Here is an 18,859-nt window from a genome sequence, read left to right as displayed (position 1 = left end):
TGTATTATTTACTGTCCAGTGGCAAACGTGAGACAGACCTGTACTAGACTGGACTGCTCATTTCTTGGAAGTGAAGTGAGCCAACTTATAAATTCACAGGGGTAATTAAGTATTTCCCCAACTGACAAATCATAGCTGTCCAAAGAAAAATAATTCTCCAATGGTTGGCTGCAAAAATGTTTGTGTGTTTGTTCCTAATTTTTTATAGACCTATACAACATGGGGCCAGTGGCGCAATGGATAACGCGTCTGACTACGGATCAGAAGATTCTAGGTTCGACTCCTGGCTGGCTCGACATGTCTTTTTTTTTTGGGTGGCTGAAGCTCAGGAGGTCGAGCAAGTCATCTACTGATCACCAGAAGGCAGTGGTTCCACCCCTGGCTCCCCCAGTCTGCATGCCAAATATCCTTGGGCAAGATACTAACACTAAGTTGTGTGAATGTTAGTTGGAAAGCACTTAAAAGCATAGAAGAAAGTGCTGGCGTGAATGGGTGACTGTGGCATGTTGTTTAAAGCGCTATATAACAATCGGTCCCATTTACCATGTAGGCTGTGTCAGCATAAACATATAACCACTGTTGTGTAAATGTTAACCTGTAAAAACAGAAAACTTTTGGTGTCATGCATACAGTCCAACATTTATTGTAATCTGTGTTGTCGTAGTGTGAAAAAAAAAAGAGGCTCAAATGTACTTTTACAAGTCTGTTACAGTTTATGTGTCTGTAAGTATGACAGGTCCACTGCTGTGAATTTTGTCATCAGACTGTGATTACAAGGATCCATGCAGGTGTCCTGCCATTTTTTATAAAGTAAGTACATATGGTGTGTCTGTAAAGTGATGTAGTAGCTTTTTATTTGGCAAACTATAACTATATTACACACTACGGACAGCTCTTTGAGCTAGGTCACATGCTAACTGATGGCTGCAAACTAAGCTAGCACGGCTGCTTTGTCCCCTGTCTGTGCTGTCCTCAAGGAAAAAAGCTTAGTGCTTGAAAAATATGATTTCAAAAATGACTTTCTCCAAAGGATGATACCGACCACAGCTGGTTGCATCTATCCCCAATGAGTCACACGTCACAAGAAAGGCTGCAACCTATTCTAGCAAGGAGGCCCGGTTTTAACTTAAGTAAAACCAGGGAAATGTCCTTGAACATTGGAAAAAGGACAAATCACATGTGTAGTTTGCAAGACATTTTATGACTGATGTCAAAACAGTCAAATCAGTTTGCAAAAATGGTTACAAAAGTCTGTCTATTTAAAGTTTTCTGTGGTGGTACCTGGTATTGTGTTAAAATACAGCAGCTGATGGCCCTTCAAATCTGCCACCTGCAGTGCATCATACAGGCCTCAGATTAGCAGCTACAAATGACGCATTTCAGTATATTGCTTGCAGTGCTTGGGCTTTAACTTCAGTCAAAGTCTCCTTCAAACCCCGACCTCAGTGGGAAGCTATACCCCCGTTAATAAATTGTCAGGCGCAGATAACAAACTGTCTGAAAGGAGGGAAGGTGTCTGCCATTTGGGGTCTTTACCTCCTGATATAATATGTTCTGAGTAAGCATATTTTGATACCGCAGTATTAGGAGCAATCCCTAATGTTCAGTGGATTAAGAAATGTGACATGATGTGAATCCTCACAATCACTGTCACATTGTCCTTTTTCCTGTTGCTCAGTGAAATGAATTAAGCAGAAATGCTTTCATGAGACAGGAAAAGAAGGGAGAAATTCAGAGGCGCTGCAAACAGATTGAGGGAGAAAAGGGGGGAGGAGGGACATATTTCTCTCTCCAAGATTGATAAAAGAGATATTTCTGTAACTCCAGGCTAATTCAATGAGTAATGCCAGATCTCGCTGGGGATCTGCAGGCCTGGCTTCAAAACAATTAGCTGGAGAATGGGAGCCGTTTAAAAGACAGGGAGATCTTAATACAGCTGTGGGTATTTCCCCATGGAGGACTAATTTTTACAACCTCGTTCCAGGGTCTCTCTCTCTCACTCTAATACAGCTAGTCAATCTCTGCTGTCTCATTTCACACAGAAGACAATTTTGTGAGAGTTGCTTTAGGGAAAAGAAAGAGAGCAGGGAGGAAAAGAGAAGGGACAGCAGTGCAGACGGAGACTGCGGGCAGATAAAAAAAAGAAGATATGAGATAGTGTGAGGTCCGAGACAGCGTTAGAGAGAAGAAGAGAGAATGTTATGGAGGCAGAAAGAAATACAAAAAGACAATTTAGGAGGAGAAAGACAGAGGGTGGGAAAGAGAGAAGAGTGAGCCTAAACAGTAAAACAAACAAGAACAAAAAGAGACAGGAAGAGAAAGCAACGCCTGTAGAAATAGATGAGGCTCAGCAGAAGTCAGGATGTGGTTGTCTGGGGAGCTCGAAGATTGAACACCCGTTCTCTTTATGAGGACTTCCTGCATGCTGCCCGCTGCATGCTGTAGGCCACTCAGTGAATCCGTTTGTCCAAAGGGACCAATCAGCCAGAGCACCAAAGAACTTAGTCAGCATGTCCTTGTCCACACATGTAATCAGAGTTACTGTTAAACCTTTACCATTGTAAATCACTCTTCACAGGCTCTTAACCCACAGCGTTTTTCACTCTGTAAAACTAAGTTGCTGCCTTGACGTAGTTTAGCCTCTGTTTACAAGGCAGCTGCCATCAGCTGAGGTATTCTAACTTGTTTTGTTAGGACTAAAAAGCTAATGCAGAATCTATTAGCTATAATTACTAATTCCTGAACTACAAGTATTTCATTATATCTGAGAAACTGGCTTTCCCTAAAGTTCTCGGATAAATAAAGTCCTTCCTTATCCAGCATATGCTAAATAATACCGAGGCATCAATAGACAAGCGTTTTCTTTTCAGTTTCAATTTCCAAGAGGCATTATTAAGAGACACAGCGCAAAATGTTCCTGGATACAATTTGACATATCTACAACTAATCAGAGCAACAAAATGTGACAAAGAAGAATATGAAAAATGTTGCACAATGTTGTTTCCTCTCTCTGACACTTTATTTTGCTTTCTATGCTAAATGTCTGAAAAATGCTTGAGAAAAAAAACTACAGGAATAAAACTTCAACAGGAAAAGTATTGTCTGCTAGGTTACTCCTTTTATTTATATAAGAATTTGATCCATTTGACCTATTAATATTTGTAAAAGTCTCCTGTGACGGGTAAGGCCACAGTCACACAGGACTGGAGGCCGGCTTGAAACCACTTGGTAACCACAGGTTGTTAGGAAAAATGCGTATACCCTGGCAAGGTTTCGAGTGGTTGCTGGAGGTTGCTTAGCAAGCCTCAATCGTGCAGACCTAGTGACCAGCTAGTAATCTAATAGCAACCACTGGTCGCTAGTGAAAAACATGTCTTCCCTGAACATTTAGTTTGAGGGTGCTATTAGGAAAGTCAGCCAAACAAGTGAATAAGTAACAGTTGTGCCTTTTAAAAAGTATTGGTTGCATTTGTAAGGCACAACTTTTATTTCAAATGTGAACATCCACCATTAACAGTCTTCATTTCACTTTTTGAAGTTCACTACTGCTAGTTAGCAAGAGTTTGCAGAAAAGTCTGCAACTTTCATGCAAATTGAAGGTGACCGATTTCACCTGGCAATAGCCAGCAACGTCCAGAAACACCTGGACAAGGAATATACATTTAATATTGATCATCATGCTGGGAGACCTTACATCCTGGCATACTTGTGACACATACCGCCAACTTAAAAAATAAATCCACAAATTTATTTCAGCAAAATCGTTAATTTTAGACATATTTTGCACATCCTGTCAGCAGCACACATACAGCAGCAGTTCTCTACGGTGCAGCAGCTCGTGTCATCAAACTACTCCCACTCACAGCTTCGACTCTCAGTATGATAAATGGACTTTTCCCTCGAGAGTAAACAACAAAGTCATCCAACCTAGACCCTACCAGTCACTGTCATTTCAGGGATAGCAAGTCACAGGTTGCACGGAGCAGAAATGCAGTCATTAGGCGCACTGCAGTGAAAGCATGTAGCAAAAGGTGATCATGACCTTAGGCTGTATATGAAACGTTGTGAAGTTTGCTTTCTGTGATATAACAACAGGTTTTTAGACAGCATATCTGTCTTATTTCTGTTCAAGTTCTGCAAAACTTTAGGTTGTTTTTTAGTATCATCATCACACTATCACATTCAGAAGCTCTGGCTGGTGGGAAGGTAACTGTAAATATATATATAACAATCAAAAGTGCTATCTGTTTTAGCTAGTTGCAAATTAACTGCAAATTAAAAGTAAAGCCGAGTATTTATTTAACTTTAGCATGTTGCTTCTTTTAATCATGACTGTTGTTTCTGCTCTTTGTTGTCAAGCTGTCTCCAGCTGATGAAAAATTAGTATGAATTTGGCAGGAATCATCAACACCATGAGGAAAAAAAACCACACGCACACACACACACCTTTTCTCACATAGCAGTCTTCTGGCTTCCTGCTGACTTGAAGAAAATTGAAAACTCTTGAAGCAAGAGTACCACAGTTGTCAGCCACTTGTGCATTCAATAGCTTCTCTCGCCGTGTTCCCTGCTTCTAATTCACAGTTTCGGTATTATTTGCATGTTAAGGTGTCTCTCTCACTTGGGACCAATTAAATGATAAAGCGGCGCTGTACAGGTTTATGTAAATGCACCCTGCAAGAAGCTTGTATTGATAAATGGCGTGGAATTACGAAACAGCAAATAACTGCGGGTGGTGTATGTTATTTTGTCTTTTTTAATTGATAAGGCTGCAGCAGAAAATGTTGTCTCGGGGAGGGTAACAAGCCTTTCTCAAGGGTCGTTATGTTTAAAGAGAAAAGGGAGCAAAATAATAGACATGCAGAGGGGAGATGAGAAACAAATACATACTGAAAATTAATGCAGTGGCTCAACAGCTTGTTCAGTTCAGGAAATAAGTGAAAAATGGAGTCTCTTATTTTTGCAGCCAAGATCATTAAAGCTACATTAAGCAATATTTTTTACATGAACATTGAATCAGATGGCTCCCCGAATCAACATCCCATTTTGCCTTAAGCTACTTTTTCAGCTCATTTTCCTGTTTTGCCTGACCAAAAACACCAAAACAATGCCGGTTCATATAAAACCATGCACAGATGCTCTCAGCCTAGATGCTCACATAAGCTGAGATACACCAGATATTACACAAGGCTATATTAAAAAAGAAGAGACCGGTGAAGAAGGTTTACCATTCAGCAAGCCCAAGAAACTTCAAGTGCGATATATAACATAACATTTTTGCACTGGCCCGGAAGCGGTGATGTACATCTTATTAAAGTTTATCATGACAGCTGTGAGAGATAATATTGCAGATATGGGAATTACTTTTTTTTAAAACATTTTTTACATTGTCTTTGACAGATTACATTTCTTCACTGGTATGATTAAACTGACAAACGCTCAAAATGGTGACGACTCTAACTTGAAACTATCAAGGGAGCAAATACAACTGTATGCTGCATTCATTTAAGCCTTGTTTGCGCCACTTAGTGTCTTTCTTGTATGTTTTTCTTGGGTAGAATCTTTTATATCACTGATTTTCAGTATGCAGCAACCAGCTGTATATCTCTTAGATTATTATAGGACATTTAATATCCAATACTAGACAGTTTGTGTTTGTTTCAGATCGATTTATGAAGGCTATTGTTTGAAACGTTATGAGGACCTCCAGCAAGAAAAGCAAAGTAAAGCAAAATAAAGGCATGATCCAAGAATGAGTAGGGTGACACTAAATTGGCAAGTGTTGAACTATGTGTGAAACTGGGAATAATGGGTGACCATAACAGTCTACTAGCAACCAACGCAACCGCAAGGAAGTTTTTTGCCAGCCAGTTAGGGAATACACACTTGTCGCTAGTGACCAGTGGTTACCAGGAAGTCACTGAGCAGTCTCTAGGTCTGTGTGATTGAGGATTTAGCAATCAGTGACTGCGATCAATCTCCAGCAACCACTCGCCAGCTGGTTGGGCAATATAGAGTTTTCCCCCATGACCAGTGGTTGCCAGATGGTCACAGTTTGGTCTTTACGCCAGTAAGGATGGATCCTTATTCAGCTCTATCGTCACCATGATTGTCACACATCCAAAATTGTGGTCAAGTTAATATCATGTGGTCAGCAGATTGGAGTAAAAATAGATCTCGTGATAATTTGGAAGAGAAAGGCTGGCACAACAGTCTATCTCAACAATGTCTTGTCAAAAACTGATACAAACCTGTGCATCTATATTCACCTCGATGTTTGTCAGTGCAGCCTTCGTTGGAAAAGCTAACACGAGGGTATGTTTCATCCCGTCTTTTCACATAAACAAGAGAGTAATCGTTTATTAATCACAAAAGTAGTGAGTAAAGATTGTAAAGAGCTTGCCCATCAAGGTTTGGATGCAAAAGGGAGCAGTACAAGCCTGTAACAAAATAGACTGGTTTGTGCTTCCCAAGCTTTGTGTTATGAATCCTGTAACAGCTGTAACCATTAACACTGGCTCCTTCTCCAATTCAGAGGCAATATAATTTATAAGTTTGCAAGATATGTGATTCAGAGAGGGCTATCTCTGAGGGTCTGAACATAACTTCATGTCTTACACATTTCATGTTGTGTTGCATGACTTTGGGGCAGTTTGGTTGAGACCATGATCAACTAGTCTGCAAGAACTGTCAAGGCCCCCCCTTTAAAGCAAATCAATAGAGTGGTTTCACCCCTCATATTCTTGTGTAACTTACAGTAAGTGGAAGAAAGACTACATCATTTGTAAAGTCTGATGAAGCAATGACATTTTCAATGAAGGCCAGTAGTAAAGCAATAGCAAAAAAGCCTCCCAAAAACCTGAGAATCACAAAGTTGTTTTTCACAGCAAACATTCTGACACAACACGGTGGGGAAATCACAGGTATAATAAGTAATACAATCAATCACAGCAATACAATCACAGCTGAAATGCATTTATCTTCAGTTTTGGGATCCTAATGTTGTTAAAGCAGTCCCACTGTTATGATTTACATGACACAGGAAAGTAGATGCCATTGTCACACATATATAACACTGTAGTGGAAGTAGCAGTAGAAGCAGTAGTAGTGGTAGTACAGTGCTCTAATACAAATAAACTGGCAACATCTCCAATGAGTGACCACACATCCCATGGCTGGAGGGAAGTTGCCCGGGTTTGAGTATGGCCCACAGCACTTTGCTGGGTATCTGTCTTCACTGTCGCTGTCCAATAAAGAAATGTCAAATTGTCTATTAATTTAATCAATGAATATGACATAATGTTGATTTTGTATATTGGGATCAAAAAGTTGATGCTAAACTATTTTAAGCCTATCGTGAATGACAAGTCGTTATTACATGACTGTGCAGTCTGCCTTGGTGCTAGTCTGATCCATCCCTTGTACGTCATGCTAAGTATTACTCAGATCAAGGTTTGACAACAGGAGTTCACTAACTAATGGGCGCCATCATGGTGGCTACATTCATCTATGTTTTTACCACATACGAGCTTTTCTAAACATTCAAACAATAAAAAAGCAAATCTGTCGCGTTTCCTTGGCCTTGGTTCTATTTATGCTTCACTACCTTTGATGGTGGTTCTGCCATAACCACCACTGTTTGACAAATAATGTATCAAACAATGCATGACAATATATTTGTTGTCGAGTTGGAGAAATGTGGGTCTTATTTAGTAGAAACTTTTCACTGAAAGGAAACACAGCTACACAAAACCACTAATGAGTAACTCACATTGAACTTTAAGATTTGTCAGCTTTCACTGTTAGTGAAAGATGACCAATGAAAAACCACTTAGAGTGCTACTGACAGTTAACAAGCTATTTTCATTCATTTTACAGATACTCATTCACCATTAGTCTCAATGAAAACAGTGATCTCTTTTGTAAGGTTCACACCATGACAATGCACTTTAAATATTTGTCCTCAGAACATTCACTTTTCCTGTTGCAACTTAAAAAGCTTAGTTTTAATGAAGTGTTCTCCAAATGTGTGTATCTATAAAATGTGTATAAATTGCTTTTGCTAAACTACAGTCACTGGTTATTTCCAATGTGTTTTACCAGATGCTATTATCACAAGTGTAAGTGAACTTACACTTGTGATAATAGCATGCCACTCTCTGATAATTGTGGATCCCTCGGAGGTGCTGGCAAAGCATTTCTGATTATAAATAGGTGTAAAAAATACTTCCATAATTATATAAACAGCAGCGATTTTTCAGTATGGATTCAGTTGGGTTTAGATTGGGTCAGCATTGGCCTGGTATCTTTTTGGTTCTGGTCTGGTTCTTCTGATTTTATGTGGTACACGGCGCTCAAAAATCTGTCAAAAAATGTTTCAGTACGACTTTGGGAAGCTACGAAGCCGTGCCGCTTGATGGGTTGTCGGAGCATTACGGCTATCGTAGTCAGGAGCCTCACGGAGTAATCTGGGTCCAAAACTCCATCAGCTTCACGTCCCAAAGTCAAACGAACACTGCGGCATCATTGAGTTAAAAACTGTCTAAATTTTTTCATCTTTAATAAAATGATCAGCGTTGCTGCTTTACCAGGTGCGCTGTTCCCTCTAAGCTGTGCGCATGTGCAATCGCGCACTGCTGACACTGTCTCTGCGTACAGAAAATCTGCGAAATTAAAATAAATACATATATTTATTTTAATTTCAATTCAGGTTGGATTTGCGCGCAGCACAGATTTTCTGTGCGTGGGGACCGTGTCAGCAGTGCGCGATTGCACATGTGCACAGCGTGTGCAATCAGGTGTAACAATTAAGTTTAACATCCAGGCATCCATGAAAACAGAATTTATTAAATTTAACGGAGTTAGAAGTTAGCAGGAAGTTAGCTCGCTAGTTTCCACCTAAACATGATATAGCATGTTCTGACTGAGGAGAGATTTCTGAAAAAATTAAAACGTACAGCTCTGCTATCACTTCCAGCATAAACGAAGACAGAAAACTAAACAGCAGTGACTTTTGTAGAGTTACTGAAGTTGGACTAGCTGGTATACAATGATGTGCTACGTGTTCGCTAGTGATACAGCTATGTTAGCATAACATAAACACAGTGAAGCTGGAGGCAATTTTTTTCCACTCGATAAAAGTTAACGTGAGGGTTCCCGATGGTTAGGGACAAATGCAATCGCATGGCAGGTTGTAAGCGGACCAAACTTCAGTGAGAAGAACAACTGAGATAATCCATCCACAATACGAGGTTAGTCATTAATATACTGCAACAACATGGGAACAGAGCAGCTGCAAGAGAATTCAACATTAATGAATCAATGGTACGGTAGTGGAGGAAGCAAGAAGAATGAGGAGTAAAATTTGACTTATCTGACTGTTTTGTTTCCCTCAATCCGCCTTATAATCCCGTGCGCCTTATGTATGAAAACAGACCCGTTCATCGACCAGTGGGCCTTATGGTCTGAAAAATATGGTACTCAGTTCTCAGTGATACAGTTGTTTTGATTCTTGTGTGATCTTGGCTTTAAGCACCTTTTACTTGAAAAGGATGTGGACATCTCCATACATCTCATAAATATAATTCCACATAAATATTTGTGGAATTCTTGCTAAAGAGCTTTTTTTCCACACACTGGAATAGCAAGAATAGCATGTGCTTTTAAACGCTGAAGAATGAATTGTAATTTCTCTTTTAACCCCTTTTCATAGCAAAAATTTTTTCATAAGAAATAATAATTGGATGAACTAAGATGCTGTAATGGGCTCTGATTAACTCCAAACTGGTCTAAGATCAATAACACAGCCAAAGCCACACTAAAGCGATGCAATTAACTGGTAGGACTGACTTTTTAATAGGATTAGTGCTACATTCCCAAGGAAGTTCAGAGGATGTGAGGAGGTAACAATAAAAGTGTCTGTGTGAAAAAGGAGACTGGGAGGCAAAATTGGGAATGAAATGACGCTGGGTTTTTTTATATCAAAAAGCTTAAAGACACAGAAAAGCCAATGTTATAACTTCAAAGAAAAAGTTGGTCACAAATAGAAGAGTGAGTCAAAAGGTTAATGCAATAAATGCTTCTACCTAAGGACGAGGAGGCCACAAACACATAGTTCAGACGCTGTCAAGAGATTGGCAACTTTGGCACAGTAGCTCTACTCTCCCTCAGCTTAAATACTCTCTCGCCTAATTGCTGATGAGCTAGGAGTCAGCAGCACAGAGGGCCTACCAGGACCTTTAAAATTGGATCAGTGTATTAGTCCCTACAATGACAGCAGATGTGGATCAACACATCGGTACTCCTCTTCGGACAGAACTGCAAGATGGTACCACATCGCTTATTAAGAACAGTTCTCTTTGGTACTCGAGTGTCAAAAAAGCAGACATGGTTCAAATATGTCTTTAAGTACACAGGAGTCTGACCCTCTGATAAATCCAACTACAGTATATTGTTGTGTGTAGTAACAAAAAATAAAGAAGTGGAGAAATGCTTCAAAAATGTCACGTCAAGCAAAATCTGCAAGGATGGGTGGTAAGTGGAGATTGCTGTGATAAGATGCCACAAAGCTCTACACTGACACTCTGCCCATGCAGGAGGAATTCAGTGAGGAAAATGTGACATACACTACAGTATCGTATGTATAGACCTTGCAGCTTTGGCAAAACAAACTGTATTATGAGTTTCAGACTAGACTGTTTCTCCCTAAACACTGATAAATGGATAATACATATAGAAAAGTGCTTTTTGAAGAATATCGCAAACATTTTTTGCCCAGGGCATTACCACCAGCATATTTCCTGGTAAAGAGACTGATAGAGGAGAGAAGTGATGAGGATGGGGATTGAATTCTCAATCAGAACATTCAGAGGGAATATGTATACTTACATATATATGTATACTTACTCCCTTAAGGCCTATTTTCTGAAAAAAAAATTCCCATCTCATTTCACCTCACCACATAGACTTTAGTCACTTATCAAGAAATATATATATATAATATAATAACTTTTGTTTGGCCGGTCCTGGCGTATGCTGCACGTAAAGGACACTGTTTCATGCTCATTCACTACAGTTAAAACAGCACTCTTAACAGATATTCCTTACAATTCAGGGGACGCCCTGCATTTCTATCATTCTAACTGTTAGAGACACTCTGCCATTCAGGCTTGAAGTTAGCTGCTGTGTGCCTGCGTATGTTGGCTTCAGCATACATCTATTGGGAATGGGCTGTGGGAGCTGAGTCTGAGGCTGCATCTGTGTGTGTGGTCCAGGTATTACTCATATTGTGGGGACGAAATCGCATTATGGGATGATGGCTTCTTAACAGAGAGAGAAAGCAAATCATTAGACACGTGTTACAAGGTTAGGTTAAGGTTACAATTAGAAGATGTTATGGTAAAGGTGAGGATAAATCCCCAGGAAACTGATGTCAGCCAGTGGAAGGTACTCTCAATTCATGGATACACAACTCAGTGTGTGTGTGTGTGTGTGTGTCTGTGAATGTATGTGTGAGTGTGTGTGTCTAGCAAAGGAGGAAACTCAGGGAGACAGTTGCCACCACCGTTTCAGCACCCAGCAGTAAAGTATTGATCTCTTATTTCTGTGGCTCTCTTTTCTATCCCCATCATCAGTCTTCCTGTTCTTTCCTTTTTTCACTCTCTAGCTCTTTCCAACCATTTCATTGTCAGCAATTTTATAAATGCATATGTATACTTTTTATGTATTTTATTTCTTCTATATAATCAGCATAATCTCAGCTTTTTTTCCTGATATTTTCTTCCAATTTCATTGTATCTTTGCCTTCTTCTCTATTTCTCTGCTCTTTTCTGAAATTCTCCCCAATTTTTTATCCTCCATCCTCTTTTCCTCATGCCATTTTTCCTCTGCCGCCTTCCCTCTCTTCCTGACTCCTACAGATGTTAACCTTGTAGCGCAGTTTCTTCAGGTTGCAGAGACAGATGGAGAGAAGGCAATGCAGAGCTCAATACCTCCACCCTCAGGTGATGAAGTGAACTTTTGTTTGCACTGCGTTGACTGTAATAAAATCAAACCCTGATGATTTGTGGATTTTTACAGCAGTGCTTTAGAGGGCTGTAAATCATTTTAAGAAATCGTCCTCATAAACTCTGGCAGAGAGTCATCATCCCTATGCAGACAGAGATGTATAGCGGTGGGGTGCTGCTTTCATGAGTCCCCGTTGTTCACCTGAACACTTTGAAGGGAACTTTAAAACATGTTACTCAAGCTATTATTTTCAATATAGAGCTGGAATGCGATGCAGTTTTTATCCTGCAGGGAGTTTAAGACTATAATGAAACAGACACGAAAAAAAAAGTGGAGCCTTAAAGAGGATAACTGGCAGTTTTATATATACTTACATATTAGTGATTGCAACTTAAATGACTTAAAGGTTATAAAATAACACAGAGACAGGTAAATTTATTAAACCTGGCAGTCCCACTTCCTCTATACGAATGAAAAGGTAAGAAAATGCTTTGAAACCTATAAATAAGGCATCGATGTAGATCTTTAACAACTGGGCATGTAGTTTTGTTGTGGCTTCTATCGGTGGCAAAACAGACAATGAGCAGTAAAACGGATGAAAACAAAGTCAAACTACTTGAGGCTTAGAAGGGAGGTGTTAGAGATAAGAGAAATGAGAAGCAATAATGGAAGGGGACAGTGGGAGGATGAAGAGGAGACGGGAAGAGAACTGAGTAAAAGAGGAAATGACTGGAGTGATGAGGAATACATGACTTTTGTCAGTGTTATTGCTGTTTTTGCTCAACTACTGCACAGCATCGGTTAAAACACAAAAAACTAGCATTGTCCCTGGGACAACGCACGCATATACAAAACTATTTGGGCTTACAGACACAAAAGCACACAAAGAGGGGGGAAAAAGCCATGAATGCACACTGAAAGTGTCCATGTTTTCTCTCTACAGAGCAGGGCTTGCAAACATACAGCTGCATGTTCACTGTTGCTCGTCTCCTTTCCTTTTCTTCTGCAATAATATATGCACCTATGCCAGTTTGAGTCCTCATTATTCTGAACACCCACATTGACATAAAGTGTGATTCTCCCATTTACATATTAATTTCCTGCACCTCCCAGGACAAATTTAAATGACTGAGGTCTTACATAGATTTTTCAATGGCTATTATTTAAAAAAAATCTCATGTATATTACCATAATTACTTTATTCAGTTTATATTTCCTTGTGTAACTGGGTTATATTTAATGGCACACAAGCTAATGAAAGTCAGAAAGAAATTAAATTCCTGCAGATATAAAACAGTTAGCTATACTGTCACTACAATCAACTAACCCTTCTTAAGCAGGCTAATCCCTGCAATGTCCCTGGTAGCTCTTCTTCAAATAGCTGAAACACACACATACACATATACAGTGCAGATAAATACATACACAATACAGATACACATTTGAATACAAAGGGATAAACAAACACGCACATAAAACACACATAGAAGATTTCATGCACGCACCTTTTCTGGCAGCAGAAGAAAGCTTGTGTATCTGTGTGTGTGTGTGTGTGTGTGTGTGTGTGTGTGTGAGGCAGTGTGCTTCTCTGTATTGTGTATTTGCTTGTATGGAGACTCAAAAGAACGGCTTCTTGGACAAATCCAGTCTAAATAATCATCATATCCTGGCTGTCCAGATACCAACACTGTGTCCCATGTGGCTTCATTACGGTTGCTGCTAATTAAGCAGCTCCAAATAAACACCATCTTCTGCCTTCATTAACACAAACACAGCAGAATCATCACATGCTTAAACTGGATGCATTCGTTGCTCCTGATATGGGGAAGTATGGAAATACATGGCACGCTGTTAATAGTGTAGACAATTAGTATTATATCATATAATATGATATACGATTCCTGTGTGTACATGTTGACTTTTTTTGCACTGTCTCACTTGTTATATGGTTGGTAGCTTAATGTGGTTGCCAGACATTCGCTGATTTGAATTTGTGGAATATGAATCAGTTTAGTAAAACTGTAAACAAGTTTAAAAACATAGAATTAATTAAAATGAAATATGCAACAGTGAAAAGATTTGAACTATTTTGCCTTTTTATTAGAATGATTCTATTGAAAAAATTGCTAATAATGACTTTGAAGCAGTTTAAGTCTGGTCTGATAATTGCTTGACTGTTTAAATTATTTTTATTGCAACGAGAATTTTCCTTATTAACACAACACATAAATAGAGTTGGTGTTTATTGGAGCTGTTTGGACAATGTTCAGTTTTAATTCAGTTGACTTTTGTTTATATAGCTCATTTTGGTGACAGTGGAAAGGAAAAACTCCCTTTTAACAGGAAGAAACCTCCAGCAGAACCAGGCTCAGGCAGGGGTGGCCGTCTGCCCCGATTGGTTGGGGGGCTGATAGCTTGTGTTATGCACTTCTTGAGTGCACTTCTTTTTGTTTCATAAAGATATTTCATCCAAAAAAAACTTCTTCAGTTCTAAAACAGCAGATAGAGAGTCCAAATATTGAAGTCCTAGTGGGGATGTCTCCCTAGACGTGGTCCTTAGATGAAACATCATCATCTTCATGCCATTTTCAGACTTCTGTTCAATGATGATCAGTCACAGATGGCCCTTTTTACTCCTCTCTAAAACCCCATACCAAACATTTCCTGCAGGAACCCACCCGAAGGATTAATAAAGTTTCATCTAATCTAAATACCAACAATTCAGCAAGAAAGAAAAATAACTAAGTAAACATTTGATACATTATAATGGGCAGTTCTTTGAGAAATTTAAGGGTAAATTAAACAACCACACAATCCGGGGATTAACTAATCATTAAATATTAGTATGCAGACATTTTTTTGAGGTAGAGCTTGTTACTATAATGAATAAATGCAGTTAGATCCACAGTAACAACCCACTCCACTCTTCTTTATTAGAAGATAAAGCTGCCCTAAACCCATTTATTAACTCCATGACCGCTTACTCACTGTATGGATAATGAAAGAGTCACAAAATATCCACCTCCTTTACTGCATCAGAGGAGAATACTGGATGGTAATGTGATTTATCACCAGCCGGCAAGAGGGCAGACAACAACTGAAGATCTAGATTAATTAATTGGAGTCTGCAGTTAAAAGTGTGTAATAACAGAAGAGCTGAGTGTGGAGAAATCATCACATTGGGGAAAATTGCATCAGAACTGCTTGAACAAAATGCTTTAGAGTGTCTTAAGGAAAGGATGCACATGTTTAAAACTGTGTTTCTAGACAGCATTTGTGTTGTGCTCTTTATGTCCTTCTGCATCCATACTCTGTGTCTGCATGTGTGTATCTGTGTGTAAGATAATGAGCAGGAGATAAAACAAAATCGTATGCTGAAATCTCAGCACTTCAATTTATTCCTCTATTACAGCTCAGAGTTCAACACGGTGCAGGAAGAGAAAAGCCTTTGATTATGAAGCTGTTAAAAACTAGAACACAATGTAAACAACAGCAGACCGCCAGACTGAACTGGTGCTTTTCCCCTCATCAAAAGAGAATTGATCCCAGATTTGCATACAAAGATAATTTGGCTACAAAATGCTTGGGGATGTATTAATGTTTGAGGCATTTGTTTGAAGACTGCAGTGTTGCTGTTTTTTCACACAGTTTTGCTGTCACAAAGTGCGAAGTTGATAATGTCAGAGGAGCTGCAGAGTCAGAAAAAAGCTGTGATAAAATGCATCATAACCCCGTGACTAAAGGACACCTCGCCTCTCTTCTTGTAACCCTTCAAATCTCTATCTTTCCCATTTCAACCGTTTACCCTTGGGCACCCTCTAAGGTAAGAAAACAGTTGTATTACTGCCCTGTTTTGAAGTAACAGGAGACCAGAGAGAGCTCTGGAGCTAAAGGGTGCCATGTTATACTGCTATACATTTACAGAGACTCAATTTAGCATGAACATCTCATTTTTTACACTGAGCACATTTAAACATGAAGATTTGGGGAAATTATTTAGGCTGATGCTATTTGGAGTTTTCCTACTGCTTTCATAAACAAAAAAATTAATATGTTGTGTGGAATTTGGTGTTGCTAATGACTTTTCCATTGACAATTATCTCAAGTTGACAAATTCGTTGGAGTGTTGTTTGTTCCCTGATAGTTTCTAAGCAGCTCTGAAGCAAATGTTAAACTAGCTCAAAGCTGAACTTACATTTTAATATAAATTAAGTTCATACACTATTCAAAGGGGCATCTAAAATTAACACAGTTTTTCATACATTTATCAAATCACATTAAATATATTCGTGCATACATTCCTCAAATGTCTCTGTGAGCTGGAGTATATGCACACAGACTTAAGCTGCTTTTCCACCCTGAATGAAAATTCTTGAAACCTCAAAGGGGTATCTTGACATTTTGAATTCAAATCTGTTTTCATCACCTCAAACTTTTTTTTCCCAGCTGTCTAGCTGCATTAAAAACGATTCATTTGCTTGCGTCTACCTGCAGAATACTCACTTACTGTATTCATGGATACTAACTCTAATTTGGTGAATATTTTTCCAGAAAAGAGTGTTGATCACAGCCACAGATTAAAAAAAAAAACACACTTTTTTGCTGCACATGTTTAAAAACTTCTACAGTCAAAAGTAAAATAGAAAAAAAATGACACAAATTAATCAAATCTGTTGCTTGCTGTTTAGACTTTTGTGCCTACTTTATTATGATACCATAATGTCATGCTGTATTGAAAATTCATGAGTAAGAATTAATGAGTGCAGAGAGTGTCACCTCCAACAGATCATCGTGCTGACATATTTCTGGGTAGCATGTGTGAGATGAATATTATTCATTTCCAGTCATAAAACAGCTACTGCTGGCTCGCAACAAGAGGGGTGACAAAAAAATCAGACCAACTGGAGGGATATTTTAATGGCCACACAAAACAAAGACTGCACATACAAGCTGGCTGGAGTGTTTGAGCTCTCTTATCCTACTGTTACACAAATGGCATTTACCTTATTACAAAATTTTTGATAAAGGTTGGGATGCTGTGTGAAACCCTGGAACACCTTACAGCTAATTAGGTTAACTGGCAACAGTTCAGTAACACGACTAAACAAACTTCAAAAGAAGACGTGAATTCCATCACCTACTATGCACAGTGCTGGGGAAAATAGTGGTTAGAGACCACGGCATGACCAAAGTTACTGTCACTGTGAGAAATGAAATTGTGATCTTGTGAATTGTGAACACGGGGACTGTGAGTAAAGGCAACTTTGTTGCATCAAGATGGGCTACAAAACAGCAATAAGATGGAGTCAGTCTGCTAGAAGTTGTGCATGAGTGGCATCAAGCTGATAATTGCATGCAAACTGTTTGTGATGATACACTGAATCACTGTTGCAATGTACATACACAGAAATTTGCATTAACTACTAACATACATTCAGGATCTGGCCAAAACATATAAATCTAAAACAGAAATTTGCAGTTGCAACATGACATAGGCACTCTGTATCCTTGCTTTTGTATTAATATACTGTATAACCCAGTGTTTCCCAACCACTGTGCCGCGGCACATAGGTGTGCCGTGAGAAATGATCAGGTGTGCCGTGGAAGATTATCTGGTTCCACCTGATTAGTACTCTAATTACATTCTCTTCCATTAGAGGGTAGTACAACTACCTGCTCTAATTAAATGGGTTGCCAACTGTCAGTAAAACAAAAGAAGATGAAGAAGAAATTACATAATAGTCATGCTGTGAGACGGCGCAGTGCGTAATAGCAATAGATAAATATTTGAAAGGAAAAAGTAGTCAATCTGACCTGGGTCCTGAAGAAAATTCCAACGCGGATGAAGCCCCTAGCACGAGTAGTGGTCAGAAGAATGCAAAAAATGTATACTGGGGACAAACTGAGCCAATTCTGCTATGCCTGGTGCGTGAGGAAAATTTATCAATATGCTTTTTGTGACATTTCTGTTTGGTGGTGTGATTTTTCAAATGTGAAATATGTGCTGTGGCTCCAAAAGGTTGGGAAACACTGATATAACCAATATAGTCAGAAAAGAGCCAGTTGGAAAGCAGTTGAGTCCCCTATTCCAAAGCGATGCATCGTAGACGAGTTGCATTCATCGTTGCAGACTGACTCAGATTGAGTGTAACATGTTGACTTTCCGTCTGCGTTTAAAAAGTAGACAGCAGTTATTTGCAAACCTTTCCCATTCCATCTGAATGTGACTGCAGTCAGCCAGAATCAGTCACAACTGTTTGGAGACAGGCTGCCTTCCACCAATCACCTAGTGGTCAGAAGGGGCCTCTGTAACAACTTGCAATCTGTCCCTGACTGTAAAAAAATTCAGTGCAATCACTGGGCACCTTTGGGCCCTCGGGTGGCACTGCAATAAAAACAGGCACAATTCTGTAGCAGGAGACACTCCAAAGCTCTCAGTAGCATTTCTGACAACTGTTTCAACATAGCTTGACGCCACTTCCACCAATCCAAATAAATACAACAGATGACAACAGACCTGAAACCTACTGAAAAATATTTGAGGCACTATTGAGTGAAAAATATGTCAAGACTCTGAACTATCGAGCAGCTAAACTTTGATATCCAGTAGAGATAAATCCAGCAGGAGAAAAAACTTTGATTTCAAACCTACAGGAATTGGTCTCCTCAGTTCTTAAAAGCTGACAGAATTTTGTTAAAAGATGTGATGCAACACCATTGTAAACATGCCTCTGTCCCCAACTTTTTATGGCATTCAAAAGTAGCACCTATTCAAGAAAAGCCAGTTTTTTGGTGCCAACATTTGATATTGTGTTTCTGTAAATGAATTATAGGCTATGAATAATTTGCAGAT

At 39.2% G+C, this 18,859-nt stretch overlaps 1 non-coding gene across 1 annotated transcript; it reads left to right on the top strand.

Moving 5' to 3' along the window:
- Nucleotides 1–222: 222 nt before the first annotated feature.
- On the top strand, nucleotides 223–295 carry trnar-acg (transfer RNA arginine (anticodon ACG)). Its single transcript has one exon. It is a non-coding gene; the product is annotated as a tRNA-Arg (tRNA).
- The last annotated feature ends 18,564 nt before the right edge of the window (nucleotides 296–18,859 follow it).

This window comes from Oreochromis niloticus, linkage group LG11, assembly GCF_001858045.2.
Source record: "Oreochromis niloticus isolate F11D_XX linkage group LG11, O_niloticus_UMD_NMBU, whole genome shotgun sequence".
In the NCBI taxonomy this organism is placed as follows: Eukaryota; Metazoa; Chordata; class Actinopteri; order Cichliformes; family Cichlidae; genus Oreochromis; species Oreochromis niloticus.
Note: the sequence above shows the minus strand (reverse complement) of the source record. Positions and strands in the feature narration are given on the sequence as shown.